General features: G+C 45.3%; 1 non-coding gene across 1 annotated transcript; it reads left to right on the top strand.

Moving 5' to 3' along the window:
- Positions 1-4,121: 4,121 nt before the first annotated feature.
- TRNAD-GUC (transfer RNA aspartic acid (anticodon GUC)) lies at positions 4,122-4,197 on the top strand. The gene has a single exon. It is a non-coding gene; the product is annotated as a tRNA-Asp (tRNA).
- The last annotated feature ends 6,878 nt before the right edge of the window (positions 4,198-11,075 follow it).

The raw sequence follows: 11,075 nt of genomic DNA, 5'->3' as shown, positions 1-11,075 counted from the left end.
GACTTCCCTGGCTGTTGTTTCCAATCACAGTCCTTGTAAGACATCTACCCCCAAACTATATTCAGGAATAGGAGATACATATACTTTATACAGCTTAGGAGGTAGTCTTCCAATCCCCAGTGGAATAGTTATTGGCTTCACTTGAACAGTTTGACCCCCATAACCATCAATGGCCACTGGGATCCTAGCAAACCGCTCTGGGTTCCCATAAAGAAGGGTACATTCTGCAGCTGTATCCACCAAGGCCAACACCCATTGTACATTAGGAGACAAGTGGATAGCCAGTTCCAGGTGGGCTTCTGATCCCCGCCTGTCCCTGTTAAATGGGCCACCCAGCCTTCCCCCTATTCAAACTGTAACAACATGTCTTGGGGTCCTCCTCTCCCTCAGCTGTCTCCATCATATAATCTTGTAACTGTGCTGCTTGTTCACCAACTGTTTTATTGGTAGCTGCTGGGGCATTTTATCTCAGCAGCTGGAACCTCTGTCCTGGTTTAAGCTGCTGCCAAAGCTCCAAAAGAACTTTATTAGGCTTGTCATCTAATTTCTCCCTATCTGCCTCCACATCAAATCTACCCACATCTGTGTTCGAGTAATGTTTACAGACCCATTTTTCTTGTTAGTTGGCAGGAGGGGGCAGCATAAACAGCAGTCCTCACATCTTTGTGGTTTTGTGCTGCCTCCAGCTCCCCCAGATATGCTACCATTTGTGTAACTGTGTTGATGGGCTGCCCCACATAAGGGCTTACAACAGCCACTAGCGGCTCAAAAAGGGCTATGGGCACTGCAGAGGATAAGATCCCTCATCCCGGCTGTAAACACTTCCTCATCTGGCCCATGGGATCCTGGGTTGAGAGCAGCATTCTTCATACCTAGTTCCCAAAGGACACGGGACAGTTCACTATAGCACTGCCACTGACTCACTGCCCCTGGAAAGTCTTCAGCATTCTGCCAGACTGAATGAATACCAGCCATCACCCATTCTAATAGGTTATTGTTTCCTGGGTTGGCATGGCAGTTCTGAAGATGCTGCCTCAAGGAGGAGTATGTGGTAATGTGGCCAATTTCTCCATCTCTGTTCTGGAGAGCATGATGCCATCCACCCCTATGTTCCATACTGTAGCAACCAGGTTGCCAGGGGGCTCAGTGGGTTTCTGCCTGAATTGCTCCCTCAACTCCATCAAGTTCTGCCTGGGTGTAGGGACAGACCACAGACTGCTCCACTACCTGGGAGGGGGTTGTACTGTCCCTGAGGGACTCTTGGCTGCTAGATTTTTACCTTCTTGGTGACTACCAGCCAGGCTCTGAGTCTGCGGATGGCAGTTGCAGCTCGAACATCCTCCTTAGAAGAGGAGGAGTTAGAAACGTCAGCTTCCACCGACTCAGAGCCACTCTACTGGTAGGAATGCAGCTCCATCTTCCCTGCCTGCTTTGGCTCCTGTGGCTGCTGTCTCTCAGCTTGAAGCTGAGACTTGAGTTCTTGAACCTGCAGTTGTTTCTCCAACAGCTATCACTGCCAACATTCAGCTTCCAGGGCAAATTGCAACTTGCAAACCTGTAATTCCTTTTCCAGAGACCGTTCCAGTTCCAGGCATCTTGGTGCTCAGCTTACATCTCACACTGCAGCTCTTAAACCTGGTCAGCCTCCCTCTCCAGTGCTTGCTCCAGTTCATGTCATCACTAGTTCTCAGCCTGCAGCCTGCCCTGCACTTCTCGGATCTGCAGCTCTTTCTCCAGTGACCGTTCTAGCTCATGCCATTGTTGCCGCTCAATCTGCAGCTTACCCTGGAGTTCTTGACCTTGGGCAGCCTCTCGCACACAGCTCTCAGTTTCCTATTGCAGGGCTGTAAAAAAACACCTAGCTCATGGCCCCCAAAAGGACAGCCATAGGGAACCATACAGTGGAGAACAACAACCACTCCTCTATCCCACCCCTCAAAGGTGTTGGCGGCTCCTTACTGATGTACCTCGAATCCTGCCCACTACACCAGATGTAACGCTGGTGGTTGACGCCAAACAGACTCTCACTGAGTTTGGGCAGACAGTAGAGGAACTGCGGAGCGGGCAAGTGTCAGGCTATACCTGTTTATTGGAGGCTCACAAAGACAGGTGAGTGAATAAACAACAAAAGGAAAAGAGCTAATAAACAAAGAAATATCTGCTTTTCTCAGTGCAAGGCAAAGGAGAAGGGAAAACCGCACCTCACAGTGTTAGGAGAGCGATCTGGGAGAATTGCAGCTGAGGGAAAGCACCCACAGCCTTACATAGACCATACACACACACACACACACACACACACACACACACACATGGTGCTGCTGCGCACACACACACACACAGCGCTGCCGCACGCGCACACACACACACAGTGCTGCCACATGCCCACACACACACACACACACACACACGGTGCTGCCACACGCCCCCCCCCACACACACACGGTGCTGCCACACGCACACACACACACACACACGGTGCTGCCACACGCACACACACACACAGCGCTGCCGCACACACACACACACAGTGCTGCCACACGCCCACACACACACACACACATGGTGCTGCCACACGTCTACACACACACACACAGTGCTGCCACATGCCCCCCCCACACACACAGTGCTGCCACATGCCCACACACACACACACAGTGCTGCCACACGCCCACACACACACACACAGTGCTGCCACACGCGCACGCGCGCGCACACACACACACAGTGCTGCCACATGCCCACACACACACACACACACACAGTGCTGCCACACGCGCACGCGTGCACACACACACACAGTGCTGCCACATGCCCACACACACACACACACACACACACAGTGCTGCCACACGCGCACACGTGCACACACACACACAGTGCTGCCACACACCCACACACACACACACACACACACAGTGCTGCCACACGCGCACGCGTGCACACACACACACAGTGCTGCCACACACCCACACACCAATCAGGCAGAGTGCTTGCAGCCGGTAAACCAGTGAGCAAGCCTAACACAGCTGTTTTCCACACAATCACTCACTTGTGTGTGTTTTCTTTTATTCTTTAATTCACATGTATTAAAGCCAGTGATTCAAGGAGCCAAGGAAGTGACCTGGTGCAACTTTGGGTTTTGTCTCTGCTTCTCAAGCTGCATGCTAGGAATATGAGACTCTTCAGGATACACATGTTTTTGTAAGGTCAATTCTGCTTGTGGATGTGGGGGTAAAAGGCATGGTCTTTTTTTTTTTTTTTAAAAAATATTTATTTATTTATTTATTTATTTATTTACAGGGACAGAGAGAGAGTCAGATAGAGGGATAGATAGGGAGAGACAGACAGGAACGGAGAGAGATGAGAAGCATCAATCATCAGTTTTTTGTTGCGACACCGTAGTTGTCCATTGATTGCTTTCTCATATGTGCCATGACCGTGGGCCTTCAGCAGACTGAGCAACCCCCTGCTCGAGCCAGTGACCTTGGGTCCATGCTAGTGAGCTTTTTGCTCAAGCCAGATGAGCCCGCACTCAAGCTGGCAACTCCGGGGTCTTGAACCTGGGTCCTTCCGCATCCCAGTCCAACGCTCTATCCACTGCACCACCGCCTGGTCGAGGCATGGTCTTTAATTAGTGTCACCCCAGTATAATTCAATTTTTAAAAAGGCATTGTTGCCTGACCAGGCAGTGGCGTAGTGGGTAGAGTGTTGGACTAGGATGCGGAGGAACCAGGTTCGAAATCCTGAGTTCACCGGCTTCAGTGCAGGGTTGCTGGCTTGAGCAAGGGATCATAGACATGACCCCATGGTTGCTGGCTTGAGCAAGGGGTCACTTGGTCTGCTGTAGCCCCCCCCAGTCAAGGCACATATGAAAAAGCAATCAATGAACAACTGAAGTGCTGCAACAAAGAATTGATGCTTCTCATCTCTCTCCCTTCCAGTCTGTCTGTCCCTATCTGTTCCTCTCTCTGTCTCTGTCACAAAAAAATAATTAAATAATATAAAATAAAAGAGACTGATTTATGTTAACATAAAAGCAATCCAAATTGATATAAATAAATGACTTATTTACTAAATAAAGGAGAAGAGACATATCTCCCTCACAAAGAATTTCCAACAGGGCCCTGGCCAGTTGGCTCAGTGGTAGAGCGTCGGCCTGTCGTGCGGAAGTCCCAGGTTCGATTCCCGGCCAGGGCACACAGGAGAAGCGCCCATCTGCTTCTCCACCCCTCCCCCTCTCCTTCCTCTCTGTCTCTCTCTTCCCCTCCCACAGCTGAGGCTCCATTGGAGCAAAGATGGCCTGGGCACTGGGGATGGCTCCATTGCCTCTGCCTCAGGCGCTAGAGTGGCTCTGGTTGCAACAGAGCGACGCCCCGGATGGGCAGAGCATTGTTCCCTGGTGGGCGTGCCAGGTGGATCCCGGTCGGGCGCATGTGGGAGTCTGTCTGACTGCCTCCCCGTTTCCAGCTAAAGAAAGATCCAAAAAAAAAAAAAAAAAAAAAAAAAGAATTTCCAACAGTATATGTTCATATTCCCCCATCCAGGAAGTAGAGTTTATCTTCCCTTCCCTTGAGTGTGGTCTGGACTTCTAAAGAACAGAGTAAAGAAAGGGGAAAATAATAATTTCACAGCGAAGAAAACTGGCAGACACGGTCATAACCAAGTGATACAGGTTAACATCACCATTGATAAGTCATGACTTGTTGCTATTATGAACCCCCGATATGATGTGATGAGAATAGCACTTCATTCTGTGCTATTCTTCCTTACAATCCATAATCTCTACCTAACAATGAGAGAAACCCTAGACCAGGGGTTCCCAAACTATGGCCCGCTGGCCGTATGCAGCCCTCTGAGGCCATTTATCTGGCCCCTGCCACACTTCCGGAAGGGGCACCTCTTTCATTGGTGGTCAGTGAGAGGAGCACATTGACCATCTCATTAGCCAAAAGCAGGCCCACAGTTCCCATTGAAACACTGGTCAGTATGTTGATTTAAATTTACTTGTTCTTTATTTTAAATATTATATTTGTTCCTGTTTTGTTTTTTTACTTTAAAATAAGATATGTGCAGTGTGCACAGGGATTTGTTCATAGTATTTTTTATAGTCCGGCCCTCCAACGGTCTGAGGGACAGTGAACTGGCCCCCTGTGTAAAAAGTTTGGGGACCCCTGCCCTAGACAAAAGCAAATTGAGGGACATTCTATAAAATCCTGAGAAGTTAATCAAGGTCATGAAAAACAAAGAAAGACTGAGAAACTTGTCATGGATCAATACAAGACTACAAGCTATGACAACTAAATGCAATGTGATAGCTAGATGCAAACCTGGAACAGAAGAAGATATTAGTGGGAAAATTGGTGAAATTCAGATAAATTTTGGAGGTTAATTCATGGTGACATACAAATGCTGATATTTTAGTTTTGGCAAATGTATCATTGGCATATATGAGTTAACATAAGGGGTAGCTGGGTAAAGAGAATAGGGAACTCTGTACTATCCTTGTAACTTTCCAATAAACCTAAAATTATTCTAAACTAAAACATTCATTTTAAAGAAAAAATAACAACAAGAAAAAAATGTGAGCCTTTGAAAAAAATCTAAGCTTATAGGAGAGGGCTTTAAACTTTGCTCTCCCCCTAAACCGCTTGCTGAAAGCACTTTTCCGGCCCTGGTCAGTTGGCTAAGTGGTTAGAATGTCAGCATGGCATATGGAAGTCTTCAGTTTGATTCCCAGTCAGGGCACACATGAGAAGCGACTGTCTGCTCCTCACACCCTCCCTTTTCTCTCCTTCTTCCCTTCCTGCAGCCAGTGGCTTGATTGGTTCAAGCGTTGACTCTGGGCACTGAGGATAGCTTGGTTGGTCCCAGCACATCAGCCTCAGATGCTAAAAATAGATTGGTTGATTAGAGTATTGCCCCAGATGGGCATTGCTGGGTGCATCCTGGTTGGGGTGCATGCAGCAGTCTGTCTCATTATCTCCCCTCCTTTCACTTAAAAAAAAAGAAGAAAGAGAGTACTTTTTCTATTGCTAAGGGCAAAAGGTTGAGAATAAGCATATTTAGCTAGATAATCCCATAGCTTCTTGGAGGATAGACATGCAGGGGCTGAAAGTCCAGCTGAAATCTAGCTGGGAAGTAACCAAGTCTAAGGCAGGAAGTCAATATACAATGAGGAACAAATTGACTTATTGATTCCTGTGATTGCTACCAATGCTTTCTGGGAATTTACTAATTAATTCAACCAGATATGTTTGCGAACAATGTGTTTAAAAAAACCCACCTGGCCCTGGCCAGTTGGCTCAGCAGTAGAGCATCAGCCTGGTGTGTGGAAGTCCTGGGTTCAATTCCCGGCCAGGGCATACAGGAAAAGCACCCATCTGCTTCTCCACCCCTCCCCCTCTCCTTCCTCTCTGTCTCTCTCTTCTCCTCCCGCAGCCAAGTCTCCATTGGAACAAAGTTGGCCTGGGCGCTGAGGATGGCTCTGTGGCCTCCACCTCAGGTGCTTGAATGGCTCTGGTAGCAAGAGAGCAACCTGCCCAGATGGGCAGAGCATTGCCCCCTAGTGGGCATGCTGGTGGATCCTGGTCGGGATCATGCAGGAGTCTGTCTATTTGCCTTCCCACTTCTCACTTCAGAAAAATACAAAACAAAACAAAACAAAACAAAAAAACCCCACATAAAAAACTAAAACACAATAGTTACTATGGAAGACAGTATATAATGATTAAGAACATCGACTTTGGAGGTAGACAGAAAATCCTGGGTTTAATTCTCACCTCTACTGCTTACTAGCTATGTGACCTTACACTAACTAACCTTTCTAAGCTTCACTCTTTTCATCTGTGAAATAAGGACAAAAATAGTGCTCGGTTGATTGATGATGTATATGAAAAGCATCAAGAATACTTTATACCACACTAATTTTTGCCCAGATTTGTTCTACATGCTATACCTACTGACTCACTTAATCCTGAGGTCATGGGTTCAATCCCCAGTCAGAGCACATACCAACAAGTATGTGCAAACAACGAGTAAACAACTAGATGAAACAATTAAGTGGAACAATGATTTCATGCTTCTTTCTCTCTTTCCCACCTTCCTCTCTCTCAAATCAATGTAAAAATTAAAAAAAAAAAGTTCAAGAATAATGATCAGAGATATATACAGGGCAGGATAGTAAGAAGCCAGGACTATTCCTTGGCAAGTGGAGTGGGGAAACTGAGGTAGATAGCTGAATAAACTGGTTGAGCAAGTTACAGCCCGATATAGAAAGTAACCAGGTTGGAAAGCCCTGGGTGCTTAGCAAAGAGCAAATGGCACCAGACCTTGCCCCCATGGTGGGCCTTTCCTCCCCTGGCATATTGCTGGTCATGTGGTTTAGACCTCCTGAACTTTGATATTGCTGGTCATGCAGTTTAGACCTCCCTGACCTTTACCCCCCTAGAGACAACATCTAGGCCTCAGTTTATTTCAGCTCCAGGGTCAGAAAAGCAGCAAAACCAGGTGGGGAACATCAGGACCAGTTGCAATGACTAATGATCCCCTGCCTGGTGCTGACCAGTCAGTGGAGACCGTGACCCTGAAAGAATAACCCTGGAAAAGCTGATGCATTGAGAGCCTCCACTGAGACCTCCCCTAAAATACCCGTCTTTGGAAAGCAGATAACATCTTTGAAAGACAAAGAATCCAGTGTGAGCCCTCCTTGGGGCACGTCCTTTTGAATTCCCTTTTCTAATGAGTTTTCATTCTCCTAAACTCTAAGTGTCTCCTTGAGACTTACAACCACCCAGTGTAACCCTTTTTCCAGGATTAGTTTTTAGCTTTTCAGACCTTAAAACTATTTTTTCATTGTACTCAGTAGATAATGATTTCACAAAGATGGGCTCATTCTAATAAGAGTAATGAGAAATTGATATAGAAGGCAGAATGCCAACTTGCTAATTAATAGTAAGATCTATTACATGGGAATTTATATATGTACACTCTAAGTTATGCGAACCTGGCAATGGGTGTATCAGTCAGCTTCAAGTAACAGGAAAACAAACCAATGCATTAAACCATAAGAAGATTTGTTTATTATTGTTTAAAGATTTTAATTTATTGATTTTCCAGAGAGAGGAGAGAGAGGGGGAGGAACGAGAAGTATTAACTCATAGTTGCTTCATTTTAGTTGTTCATTGATTGCTTGTCGTATGTTCCTTGACCAGGCAAGCTCAGGATTTCAAACCAATGACCTCAGCGTTTCGGGTTGATGTTCTGTCCACTGTGACACCACAGGCCAGGCTCTCTCAGTGTCTTAACCAAGAAAGCATTCAAGTATTGGCCCAATGTCACATAAATGCATCTCAACTAATCAGTCCTGGGTAGTTATCAACTTTTATATGTGATGTATAGAACCTAATTGCCCAAAGTCTCCCAAGTAATAATCTTATAGCTCTATTTTTATGCCTTGGTAATAACCTCGACCCAGCATGAACCAAAGTATCTACTCTGTCCTAATATTGGAAAGGTAGAGCTTGGGTAAATTAATAAGGCAATAAAGAATTAGTTAATATTAATTAAGTAATTATTTTAAAAATTAATAAGGTAGATTCATGCCTTAAACTTATCACTGACTCTGGATTTCCCAACCGCCAAACACTAGTAGAGGGGAGAAATGGCACTAGCCAGAGAAACAGTGTTTTAGGGCAATCTGAAGCTTAATCTCTAAAGAAAAAAGGTAACATTTGCTTTTTTCTTACAACAAAAACTTCTTGCCTTCAGAGATTATAAGAAACTTGGTAAAACATGCATTAAGCACCACAAATTGATGTTGCGTGAGTTGAAATTTGTATTTTGATGTTATTTTCACCAATTCTGCTTTATTGAACTCACCAATTTAAGTAGCTGCCATATTCTAAGATGGGTTCCTCCCAATGACTTCCTTCTTAATCAGTCTCGGTATCTGACTGTAAGAGGCTAAGTCTAGCCACAGGTCCTTAGGGCGATGAGCCTCAAATAACATGAAACTCTGCACGGTGGTTTGACACATTAGGCCTCTGAATATGGCAGTGTGCCACAACTATAGTATGTTGAATGACTTGTCCAAAGAAGGAGGGGTTGGGTGACTATTTCTAGCCTGCTCAGAAGACAGCCAGCCTTATCTTGCCTCTACAAGATTGTATGAAACTGAGAACAAGTATCTTCTAGTGGACTCCAACTAAAAATGTTTCCTCATTCTATCTCACTGTGGTAAAGCAAATGCCTCTTAAAAAGGGCACCACACTTTTAGCCAAAAAACTTCAGGCAAAAGCAGTCATGATTTTTAAACTTAAAGCTTTACTCTTTTTCTCTAGTTACTAGAAAGATGCCCCCCCCCCCCATTTGAATATATGGTTTTTGTTTTGTGTGTGTGTGTGTGTGTATGTGTGTTTTCTGAAGCTGGAAACGGGGAGAGACAGTCAGACAGACTCCCGCATGCGCCCGACCGGGATCCACCCAGCACGCCCACCAGGGGCGACGCTCTGCCTACCAGGGGGCGATGCTCTGCCCCTCCGTGGCATCGCTCTGCCGCGACCAGAGCCACTCTAGCGCCTGGGGCAGAGGCCAAGGAGCCATTCCCAGCGCCCAGGCCATCTTTGCTCCAACGGAGCCTCGGCTGTGGGAGGGGAAGAGAGAGACAGAGAGGAAGGGGGGGGGGGGTGGAGAAGCAAATGCGCGCTTCTCCTATGTGCCCTGGCCGGGAATCGAACCAGGGTCCCCTGCACGCCAGGCCGACGCTCTACTGCTGAGCCAACCAGCCAGGGCCTGGAATATATGTTTAAAGCTCTAATTGGTGTTGTGCCCTAAAATGCTCACGTAGCAAGACTGTGTGTATTTAATCCATGAACAGAGACCAAGGCTTCACAAACATGATATTAGATCCCCATTAGGTCATCTCCCTGTGGTCTTTGCTTTGATAATGTACATATGTGCCACAGTCTTGACTGTTGGGGCATTTCCTTGTCTGGGTCTCTTGTCCTACATTAATGCTCTTGGGGTTGATATTTATCAACACTATCCCTATGTTCCTCCTATAAAAAGGCAAGTTGCTTTTTCTCATTTACTCAAGATATTTGAGAATGAGTAGAGTGGAAATTCTGAGCTGGTTGTATCCCTGAACACTGGCCTCTGACTGGTCTTGACAAAAACATCTTTTCCCCCCAAGAATACTTTCCCATTTTTAGGGGAAGTTTTGGGACTGTGGGTAATGAGATGACAGGAGTAAAATGGTTCCTTTCTAGACAGTAATCATTTTTATCAAATGAGTTTATAAGGCTGCAGTGGCCCAGACTGTCTGGCTTAGGACCAGTTTGTTTCTAAGCTGTCATGGGCTAGCATCTTACAAAATACAGTAAAATTAATTATCAGAAAAATAAAACCAAATTATTTTAGTAGACATACATTTTGGTTCTGGCTGGGTAGCTCAGCTGGTTAGAGCATCTGTCTGATATGCCATGGTTGCAGGTTTAATCCCTGGTCAGGGAAAATATAAAAGTCAACCAGGGAATGAATGGATGGGTGGAACAACAAATTGATGTTTCTCTCTTTAAATCGGTAAGTAAAAATTAAAAGCAATTAAAAACTAAATTTTGATAAACATAATCGAACAAAAGGGGAAGAATTACTGTATTTCCCCATGTATAAGGCGCACCTTAATTTTGGGGCCCGAAATGAAAAAAAAAAAAAAGTATTACATGAAGTTATTGAACTTAAGTTTTTTACTCATCATAAAATTCATACAACTCCTCATCAAGCATGAAAAAGAGGGAAATAAGACGCACCCAAGTTTTAGACCCCAAGTTTTTCAAAAAAGAGTGTGTTTTATATATGGGGAAATACAGTACATATTTTATATTCATTGAAATAATAGGTGACCAAAAGAATTACAGTTGAAGAATGATAGGTTAGTTAATAAGTATAGTTATAGCACTAAATGTTCTTATACAGAATGAATATTGTGCGTTAGTATTTCAAACACTCCGGTTTTCTTTTGTTGTTTTTTAGAGAAAGAGTCAGAGAGGGATAGATAGGGACAGACAGACAGGAACGCA

This window comes from Saccopteryx bilineata, chromosome 5, assembly GCF_036850765.1.
Source record: "Saccopteryx bilineata isolate mSacBil1 chromosome 5, mSacBil1_pri_phased_curated, whole genome shotgun sequence".
NCBI classification, from domain to species: domain Eukaryota; kingdom Metazoa; phylum Chordata; class Mammalia; order Chiroptera; family Emballonuridae; genus Saccopteryx; species Saccopteryx bilineata.
This window is presented reverse-complemented; position numbering and strand designations above follow the sequence as displayed.